General features: G+C 38.2%; 1 pseudogene; it reads left to right on the top strand.

Annotated features, from left to right (window-relative positions):
* The first annotated feature begins 7672 nt into the window (after positions 1–7672).
* On the top strand, positions 7673–10378 carry LOC125618557 (annotated as a pseudogene).
* The last annotated feature ends 62 nt before the right edge of the window (positions 10379–10440 follow it).

Below are 10440 nucleotides of genomic sequence, written 5' to 3'. Positions count from 1 at the left end.
AAGTACTTCTCTGGGCTCCCCATCATCTGCTTGGGTGAGTCTTGAAGTGACAGGTGAGATTTTGCACTCTCCTTTCATCAAACATGTGACTAGTACCCAGCTTGTCTTCAAGACCTTTTCTGAAACTCCTTTCAGTTATGTAGTTAGAAACCCAGATCTTAAGATCTTTCTTATTCTAGAGTAAGGTATTGGCCTATGATTAGGCTAATTCATAAGTTTGTTATCATTGTAAATGATGTTTCAAAGTATGCAAATGTATGGGTGTGTTTAGGAATTTATGCTTAGCTGTCTGGTGTGTTGAATTCTTAGTTTTCTGCATAGATTTTGTAGTTGATCTGGGATATATTTCACAGGAGCATCATGTATGTTATGGAATAACACCAGGCATATCCACTCTGTTATTTATCTGTCCCTTTAACATTTATTGCTTGCCTTCTACTAGCTTGGCTGTTCTTGGTACTAGGGACCCAAATTCAGAAAGATCTTGGCTTGAAGGTTCTGTTTACTTTTTGTGAGATTCCTGATTAGTTCAGTAAAGACACACAAATAATCACAGAGAGAAAAATAAGACATAGGACTTTTCTGAGAAACTGGGAGGCTTCCAGGAGATAAATGTTATCCCTGAGTCCAGTACCAGTTGGCAGCAGTCAGAGCAGGACCAGATTCTGGGCAGAGGAACCAGCATTTGTAATGTGAGGAGGGGAAAAAATTGGGCATTTGCACTGGCTTTTAAGTAGCACAGCACAGAGGATAGTGCTGTATGTACAAAGTAGTGGGAAGTCTAGCCACTAAGTCAGGGGCCATGTCACAGAGGGCTTTGGGCAGTGTGCTTTTATTCTGTAAGGGGCTTAGAGCTTGAAGAATACTGAGGAGGGAGGTAATATTCTCAGGTCTCTGAACTAGGGAAGCTGTACTGTCCTGCGCCAGGGGATGGGCAGTGAGTGTACCCACTCTGCCTGTCCTGGGAACAGAGGGCATGATTGCAGGAGCTGGTTCAGAATTCAAGAATGCCACATAAAGGGCTAGGTTCCTGTTTCATTCCAGGCACCTGAGAGGATGATGGAATTTGTTTTTCTCTGAAGCAGAGGTGGAGGTGGAGTTTCATGCAGGGATTATCTTGGGACTGACATACGTTCACTTTTTATTTAATATTTAGATTTAGGATTAGAGATTTCTACAGCTAAGTTTTAAAACTCAATTTTATGTATAAGTCCTATTCACTTGTAATGATTGCAAGAAAGAAAAGAATGAAGATATTGTTTCTAACTTGGTGTTACCTGAAGAAGACCTTTAAAATAGTTCTCATTTGTCTTTTCATACTTTTCCTGTAGCATTTAGAGAAACTGGTAATTATTCCCATGGAGGAATGTGTTTCCTAACAGTATATGGCTGTCATCCAGTGGCACTAATGCTATAATTTAGGTCTCTAAGAAGATAGAAAATATAATTACTGATGTGAGGATAGCGAACATCTTCTTCACTCCTAAAATCTTAAATTTAATTTAATGCCATGGCTGATAAAATGTCCAAGTTGGTCCTCTGTTATCTTTGGTCTCCACATCTATGGACTCAACCAACTGCAGATCCAAAGTATTAAAGAAAAGTGATTTCATCTTCACTGAACACATGTGTACTCCTTTTTTCATTATTTCTAAACAATACAGTGTAACGACTATTAACTACTTTCCATCAGATTAATACAAATCATTTAGAGGTAATTTAATGTATCCAGCTGGGTACTATCAGGTTATATGTAAACACTGCCATTTTTAAAGAAGGAGCTGGAGCATCTATGGGCTTAGGTATCCATGAAGAGTTCTGGAATCAATTCCCTGTGTATTCTGAGGGACAGCAGTATACTCTTTCAAGGATTACTATGAAAACTGGCTTTGTTAAGCTAACCAATTTTATTAAAGCAGTAGAGTGATTTGTGAGAGTAGAGATGACTTTCAAGGGATGAAATGAACATAAGTTCAGTATAAATCAATCATGTTTTTTATTGATGTCTCTAATCAGATTAGTGCTAAAAAGAAATATTACTGCAAATTAAAACTAAATAATTACCACATCCTCTTACACAGGATTTGTTTCAGTTTATAAAACATATTAAGTGTCTGCCACGCATCAGGCACATTCTAGGTGTTTGGAGAACATCAAAGAGCAAAAGACTGGAGCTGGGGTTGTGATTCATTGGTAGAGCACAGTGCTTGCTTAGCATGTGAGGCACTAGGTTTGATTCTCAGCACCACTTAAAAATAAAATAAAGATATTGTGTCCATCTGCAAATATTTTTAAAAAAGAACAAAAGATGCTAATGCTTGTTCCTTTATTCTTCTCTTCCAAGTGCAGGGACACAGACAATAAACCAAAAAATAGATAAGAATCTTGTCTGTTAAAGGTAATGAGTATTTTGGACAAATATAAAGGAGTAAGGTGGGTGGGCATACTGCCCTGTGAGTGAGACCAGTGAACCTTTCTCCATAAAGTGAGATCTGAGCAAAAGCTGGAAGGAGTGGAGTGAGCAGCAGTGTGGGCATCATCGGAGTAGTGTGCATGGCAGAGGCCCACAGGAGCTTGAGGCATGGATAGGGGTGGAGAGCAGGAAGCACAGAGGATGGTAGCCTACTACTAACACTTGATCTGACCTGGGCCAGGGATCCTGAGGCAGCTTCCCTTGGCACAGCCCTGAGTGCTGCTTCTTGCTCTGGGTATTCACTTGCCACCCATTAAAGCACCATTGTTTGTCTGATGCCTGAGAGTATTTTATTTCCTGTCATGTCCCCAGTTAGAGATGACAGTAAGAGACAGCAACCATGTCTAGTGGAGTTAGTTCTCCCAGCTGCCTGAACAGGTGCACAATTACAACTTCAAAATGTTGAATGCCTCAACTTTTTCATTTTCCAATCTGTCTCACTAAAAATAAAACAAAAAGCCAGAAAGAAATGTTTTACTTTAACTCAGCTATGAATTTAGCTGAATTCCAGCTAGAACTTTCCATTAATGTGTAGGTAGATTGGATGGATATTTGTTGGGAAATTGACTCTAATCCCGTTATGGTCTGTCTTTTTGCTTTACGTCAGCATTTCCATAAAGGTATCCTACAGGTATTGATGGATGTTACAGAACATGGGAATTTTGTGATCCAATGCAGTGTCACTCAGAGTGTGGGCCAGGGACCAGGAACCAGGCCAATCAAAACTGATTACTGATCTGTGACAAAATACCTATTTAAGGGAGAAATTTAATGCCTGTTAAGCTAATAACTTGAAATGATAGCTGTGAATCCTTTATGTCTTCATTTTGAAATGTTAATTCCTCTAAAAGTTTTATTGTATTTTATTAGAGATTCAGACCATGATGGAACTGGAAATTTAAAGCATGTCCCTTGTCATGGGTGGTTTGAGGAGTACTGATCTGACCTGTTTAAAGGGTGCTGAGTTAAAAGGTTAAATAAGTGTCGTTTTTACTTCACACTTTTCACATCTGTGTACTGTCAGTAGCTAGAAAGGGTGGAGTCAGCCTTTTCTGTGTCTAGGCATACTGAGTCACAGCACCCTTTTCCAGAGAGTCCTCTGGGACTGCCTGACTGAACTTTTCTTTTGGGAAAAGCTCTGATGGTCTATTTTTGTTTTGGGTTTTGTTTTTTTTTTTTAATCATCTCACAAAGGTGACTTTGCTCTTCACTGCTTCACTGGCTTTCTATCCATTGATCTCTTGAATTTGCCATCTCCCTTTGCAAAGGTAAAACTGGGGCTGAGTAGAATAAATGAATATATTTACAAATCTATGTAAAAAGTTCAGAAAATGATTTTGAAAAGTCTATGACTTTTCTTTTGGCCCCTTTCATCCTTTATGACTTGTAGAACTGGTTTTGTTCAAATACACTTACCTAGTACATTTTTGTTTGTTGTTTGTTTGTTTGTTTTTTGGTTTCTGTTTTGCTAAGAATAAGGAGTTATTTTCTTTGGAGCCATTTTACCAAGGATCCAGAACATAAAACTTAAAACGTGTTTCAGATTCTAGAATTTGGGAAATAAACAAATTAGGCACAGACTGTGTCTCTGTTTTAGTAGTTTGTTTGTATTTGTATTTGTTTTGTTTTGTTTTGGGTTCTGGGGGTTTTACCCAGAAGCACTCTTCCATTGAGCTACTCTCTCAACCCTTTTAATTTTTTGAGACAAATTATCTTTAAAGTTGGTCTTGAACTTGTGATCTTTTTTCTTCAGCCTCTGAGTAGCTGAGATTAGAGGTGTCCCCAGTTTCTACTAGTAACTTAAAAGAAGAAAGAATACACACCAATCAAGTAACTTATGATTCTACTAAAGATGACTCGTGACAGGTATGCCTGTATGAAGAGTGCACTGCGTGTCAACACTGGGCTTTTGTATTTAGTATATCCTACCTTTCCTTGGGTCATAGAAGTTTGTCCATTACACTTAGTAATTCATGACAGCTCATAATTTCTCCATCTTTTAGAACATAATTTGGTTAAATCTGAGCTACATCCCTTTTATTTTAGTGATCAACAGCTAGGATACAAAGAGTAAACCCTGGAGTATAGACACCATATTTGCATGTAGTATGCTGAGCCCTGCCCACTGTGAATAATCCACTCTCGTTGCTGACAGCTACTGGTGGATGGTTTAATTAATTATTAGCTGCATAAACTGTGGTGGCCTTCCCTATATTGAATGCTAACACCCTCTTTTCATAAGATAATTCTTAGCATTTTTTTGCAGATATTTTTAATAGCTACATAGTGTTCATTTATATGGTTTGTGATGAATTGATTTTACTAGTTTCTTTATAAATCAAATTAGAGAGATAAAGCCCCTCGTTCGCCCAAATTTACACTGTGTTCACTTCCACTATGCAGAGGAAGTAGGGTGTCTTCTGGTTTTTTGTTTTTCATGTACTGATTTGGAAAGGACCCCAGCAGAGTAGATGAGAGAACAGTCTCTGGCACTGGGGTCCTGGGGTCAAGGACTTGCTCCACCAAGGTGATCTTCCTGAAGTAACTCAGCTTCACTGATCCTACACTTTGTTCTCCTTGTTCAGTAGTGATAATAGTGTATCTATTTCCTGGCATGATGTGGGGGCTTAATGACAGCATTTTGTTGAAGCCTTCAGCACCACCTATGTATAGCAGAGCAAGCCACATCCGGGGTTTCTGCTTGCTGGCTTTACAGTATATCTTAGAGGGATTAACAACTTTGTTCATTGAATCCTGAGAATTGACAAACCCTCGTTTTGGATAAAGGGGAAATTGAATGTAAATATAATGTGGTACTCTTTCTGTGACTTTCTCCCATGTAAATCATTAGCAGATGACTTTCTTTAGACCCAAAATGTCATTTGCTTATTGTAGAACAACATGAAGTTCTGACATTTCCTTGGGAACACACAGGTCACTAGAGTGTACAGCCAGGTGTTCCTGAGTGGACCACCTGGCTCAAGTTCTAGTATCTGGTGTCATGTTCAGTTGATACAATATTGTTAAAATTCCAGGTCTTAATTTCTGAATAAATGAGTCATGGTTCATAAATTGGTATTATAATGGTGTTTAACCAACACACAAATAATACTTCTGTAGAATACTTTCTTGGGAAGTTAGCACATAGATAGATGTCAGTGATTTTCTCCTGGCTAAGTATTTTTCATTGAGAGCCATTTGTAGGACATTGGTACATATGTGGGCATAGGAGAGGGAGGAATGAGAGACATAGGACAGTGGAGAAGAGCGATGCAGAGGGGGAGAGGTAGTAAGTAAGGGCAAGTCATCATTGCTGTCTGCTCCCTCTTCTATACCTTTTTTGTTTGTTTGTTTGTTTGTTCTCTTGCTGGAAGCAATCTTCCCAGTCCTGAATATTGTGAATCTTTATGTTTAACCTGGAGCCTTTATTCTTCTTGAGCTAACTCTCTGCAGGTGTTCTCATCATGCCATGATTTAATTACCACAGAGTTGCTCAAAGTGCCCCAGTGTTGATCCTTAACAAAGACACCTGCTTTGAGGGGAGGATGTGTGCATCCCAGCCTGCAGGTGATGTGTGCCGAAGGCCGGCTGCAGCAAAATTACTGGGGGGTGACGAGCAACTTGTGTAGATTGATACAGCAGGAGTGGACGCCATTTATTGCAGGACAGGAGCAGTATTTATACATTCCACACAGCTTATCTAATTAGCATAAACTAGATACAGCAGTCAACTAATCAGGAATCTCCACACTTAATGGCTCGCTTTTGTTACTTCTCAAACCACTCCCTCTGGCATTTTGCCAGGCACCATCCAGACTTGTTTACAAACTCTAACATTCCCCTGGCAAAATGCCAGGTGTTATTTTGACTTGTTTACAGACTCTAACAGATGTGTTCCTCAGTGTATGATGAAGCAGGGTCACCTGAAGGTTCTTGATCATCTGAGCTCCTGGGCCACTTATCTGGCTGTACAGCCAGGAACACTGAGTCATCCTGGACACCTCCTTTTGTCTTAACCCTGTGTCCAGCCCATCATTAGTCCCTCCAGGTATAGCTCCAATCTGTCTCCTTCTCCCCACTACCCCCATGTAGGCTGTCACCAACTATTACTCAGACTACCCACAGTCTCCTAACTGGTTCTCCCACCCTCTCTCTACATTCTGCACATGGAATCACACATTTACCATGCACGTATGTGTCCCCACACACAGGTTGCTTAAAGCACTTCAGTGGCTTCTCGTTGCTCTTGAACCCCATATCATCACAAGAGCTGCAAGGTGTTCTATCTCTGTTCCTTACCCTTCCTTATTCCCTGTCTTCCAGCCCCCATGAACTCCTCCAGTGAGTTCACTTTTTGCTGCCTTTTCTGTTCTCTTTCCCTTCACTAGAAAGTTCTCTGCCTCTTCCCTGCTTACACTGTTTCCACTTATGTCACTTCTTTGTTAGGGATTTTCCCATCACTTTTTGTCCTCTCTTAGAGCACCTTACAGAATTTTTGTAGCTCTAATTTCAATATATAATCTTTCTTGTCAAAGTTATTTAATATTTGCCTTTCCCGTGGAACTCAAATCTTCCTGGAGGCAGATACCATGATTATTCTTATGACTTTAATTTTTTAGAGCAGCTTTAGGTCTCCAGAAGAAGTAGGGAGGTGGGAAGGGATTCTCCCATGCCATGCAAGGCCCCATCATCCACAAAGGTGCCTTTGTTACACTGATGAACCTGCACTGATGCATCATTAGCACCTGGTGTCCACAGCAGGAGCTCAAAAGCACAGTTATGATGTGAGTTCTAGCATGGTGTTCTCCACACATTTCTCCAGATGACTTCTTGCTCACATATCGTGAATATTTCCCAAATGTTTATATTTTTTTCTTTTATCCTTTTTCATCTCAGGCTTCTTTGAGTTTCCTTCTGGTTTCCGATGCCCCAGAACAAACCTGGTGTCTAGGAGTTGGTTGGAGTCTCCCTTCCTTCACTCATGGCTTCTAATCACATTTTAACTCCGACTTCTTTTCTGTTTTCAGTCCCCTTTTAAATGATACATTTTTTATTTAGAAAATACATTTGTGGGCTGGGGCTGTAGCTCAGTGGTAGAACACCCACCTCACATGTGTAAGGCACTGGGTTCAATCATCAGCACCACACAACAATAAGTAAAGAAAGATATTGGTGTCCATCTAAAACTAAAAAAAATAAAAATAAAAATAAAAAATTTGGGTATCTGTTCCTCTATCAATCTCTCCATTGATCCATCCAGGCAGATATATGTCCAGATGGATAAGTAGACCTCTATATACATGGATATTTAGATAGGTAGGCAGGTACGCAGGTAGCAGGATATGGTGTATGTATTCAGTGTAAGAGGTCATTCATTGCAGCTTTGTTTAAAATAGCTGAAGGCTGAAGATCACCTAGAAGACAATGAAAAGAAAACATGGATGCAGTTGATGCTGAAAATCAGGTGAACTGGAAGAAAAAACATGACTTTATTAATCAAGTGTTGGAATTCCAACACACACTTGAAGATCTCTCTCTGCAAGAGTAATTGCAGTTAACGAAGAAAATCTGAATCTAAAATCAGAAAACCAAGTTCTTTAACAATATATAGAAAACCTATGTCTGCTTCTAGTGTTTTTCAAACTGACACAAAAAGCAAAAGAAAGTAAGGGATTTGTTTCCCTTCTGTTTTATGGAATTTCTGCTGATCATTTTTTTTCCTTTAAAACTTGGATAGATTCTAAAAGTTACAGTACCTTTGTTTGTGGCTTCATTGAATATTTATGAAGATAATGGCAGATCTAGGTAAAATTAACTGCATATCTAGAGACTTCCATGAATTTGTGTATTATGTTAGTCTATGAAAATGTGCAAATGTATTGTAGAGACTTTATAATTAGAATTGAATATGTTTATGAGACTTGAAAATGAATGTTTTATCAAATTTTCTTTCATATATAGGTTTAGCACTGTCTTCTATTATATAGGCTTAGTAAAATATATAAGAAAACAACCACCCTGTTGTGAAAAAGTGACCAAAGTCATGTACTGAATGCACAGCTTTATGTAAGTACCCTGTCCACTATCTTGTGCCTACCATTTCTCTTTCCCTAAGGAAAAAAAAGATTTCATATTTGTAAAATTAATTTTAATAGTTAAACACTTATGAGAGTAACCTGACTCTAATTGTTGAAACTCAACCAAAATAAGATACTCTCTTAGCTAGAGCTTGTCCTGTGTGATATTTAATAATGAGATAGGATTGCTGGTTTCTCTTTAAGCAATTGAAGATGGACTGAAACTATAAAAATGGTCTCATACTGGGAAGATTTGTTTAAAACTTCCTTTTGTACAAAATAACCCACTTGTTACCTGAAAAGATAGGAGTTCTGATCATGTGTGTGTTCAAGATAGAAAATCTTGAGAAAAAATAGAAATAGGGCAGGAAAGAACTTGGTAAGTACTAGTAAGCAACTCCAAATGCTTTCACTCCAGATTTATGTTCTCTCTGGCAGAACAGACTTTTATCAGACAAAAGATAAATATGAAAGTTTGAATAACTTTATGTAAGCCACATATTAGGGAGATCAATTACCATTTGGTCTCAAGGACATTTACCCAGTAGATCAACTCTTGCAAAATTCCTTAAGAGAGTTTATTAGTAACAGAATCATGAACAAATGGTAGAATATACATGCACAATAATGGTAATTTTAATATTAGTATTTTAGCTCTTTATTTTCCCAGAATTTTTGTAAATTCAACCATTTAGTTTGCCAAGGTTTAGTCATTCTTAGTCATTTAAAATTTTTTAAATTTATTTTTTAGAATTCCATTTGGTAAGGGAATCAGTATTGGAAATAATATTAAGAGAAGAAGAAAAGAGATCTACTAATATAGTTTATGGTTATTAGATCTGGGCTACTTTTAATCATGGAATAATCTTATGTATTAGTGTAAGATTTGATATGTGACTTTAGCTATATGAATATATAATTAAACTACAAACATTTTGCATTCTTTTAATTTACAAATATTTAAAATTGTGTTACAGTTCTGCTTTGCTGTTGAATGAAAGCTCTTACAGAGGGAAAAAAAACATTTTGACATTTCCACTTATGGACTATTTCAAGGAGGTTAAATAACAAACCAGCTTTATGTGAAAGGATAGTGATCTTAAGGTTGTATTATCAAATCAAAAGAGGAAGTTATAGAGAAATACCTCCTGTATACTCCCATTTGTGGGAAAGGCAGAAACACCACCAATGGCACAAATGTGCACATGCATACACACACACACACACACACACACATACACACATTTTTCTTTAGTATGTGCAGACCCCAAACAGATGTTGATAAACCCAGCCTCCATCTCCTCAAAAGTTATAAAAAGTACACTTCTGTTTTCTATAAATACCAGGTTTTGTATTTGGCATGGCCATATTTTGATGTTTTAAAGTTGCTTGAAATGTCTTGAACTCACCCATGCCTGGCTTTTCCTGACCAGGTAACAACCCTCTCTGAAAATTTAGTGGTGCCACATAAATTCTGATGTTTGGATCTGAATTTATTTCCTAACTTGAAATGTTGAGCCATGTAGATCATTAACCTACTATCTGCTTTTGTGTTATGCTTGTCAAAATCCTGTTAGCTGTAAGTTCTCAAGACACTCCCCTTTGCAAATTTTTGTGCTATAAAACCTCTTTCCATAAGACTGAGGGGCTGATCTCTAGCCCATGTTGGGAGAGACAGCCGCTGGTCAGCTCTCTTTGTGAACACAAATAGAAGCTTGCTTTAATTTGACTTAAAACTGGACTTGGTAGTCTTATCTTTGCATCAGGGTTCAAAAATGTATAAGAACCAGCAGCAGTCGGTGCCTCTGGAGAAGGAAAAGGCACTAAACAGAAGGCCCCGGTGGGAGATTTAACTTTCCAGTTATTCCTTTTTGTGCCCTTAAGTGACAG

The sequence above is a fragment of the Marmota marmota genome, unplaced genomic scaffold (genome assembly GCF_001458135.2).
Source record: "Marmota marmota marmota unplaced genomic scaffold, marMar, whole genome shotgun sequence".
NCBI classification, from domain to species: Eukaryota; Metazoa; Chordata; class Mammalia; order Rodentia; family Sciuridae; genus Marmota; species Marmota marmota.
Note: the sequence above shows the minus strand (reverse complement) of the source record. Positions and strands in the feature narration are given on the sequence as shown.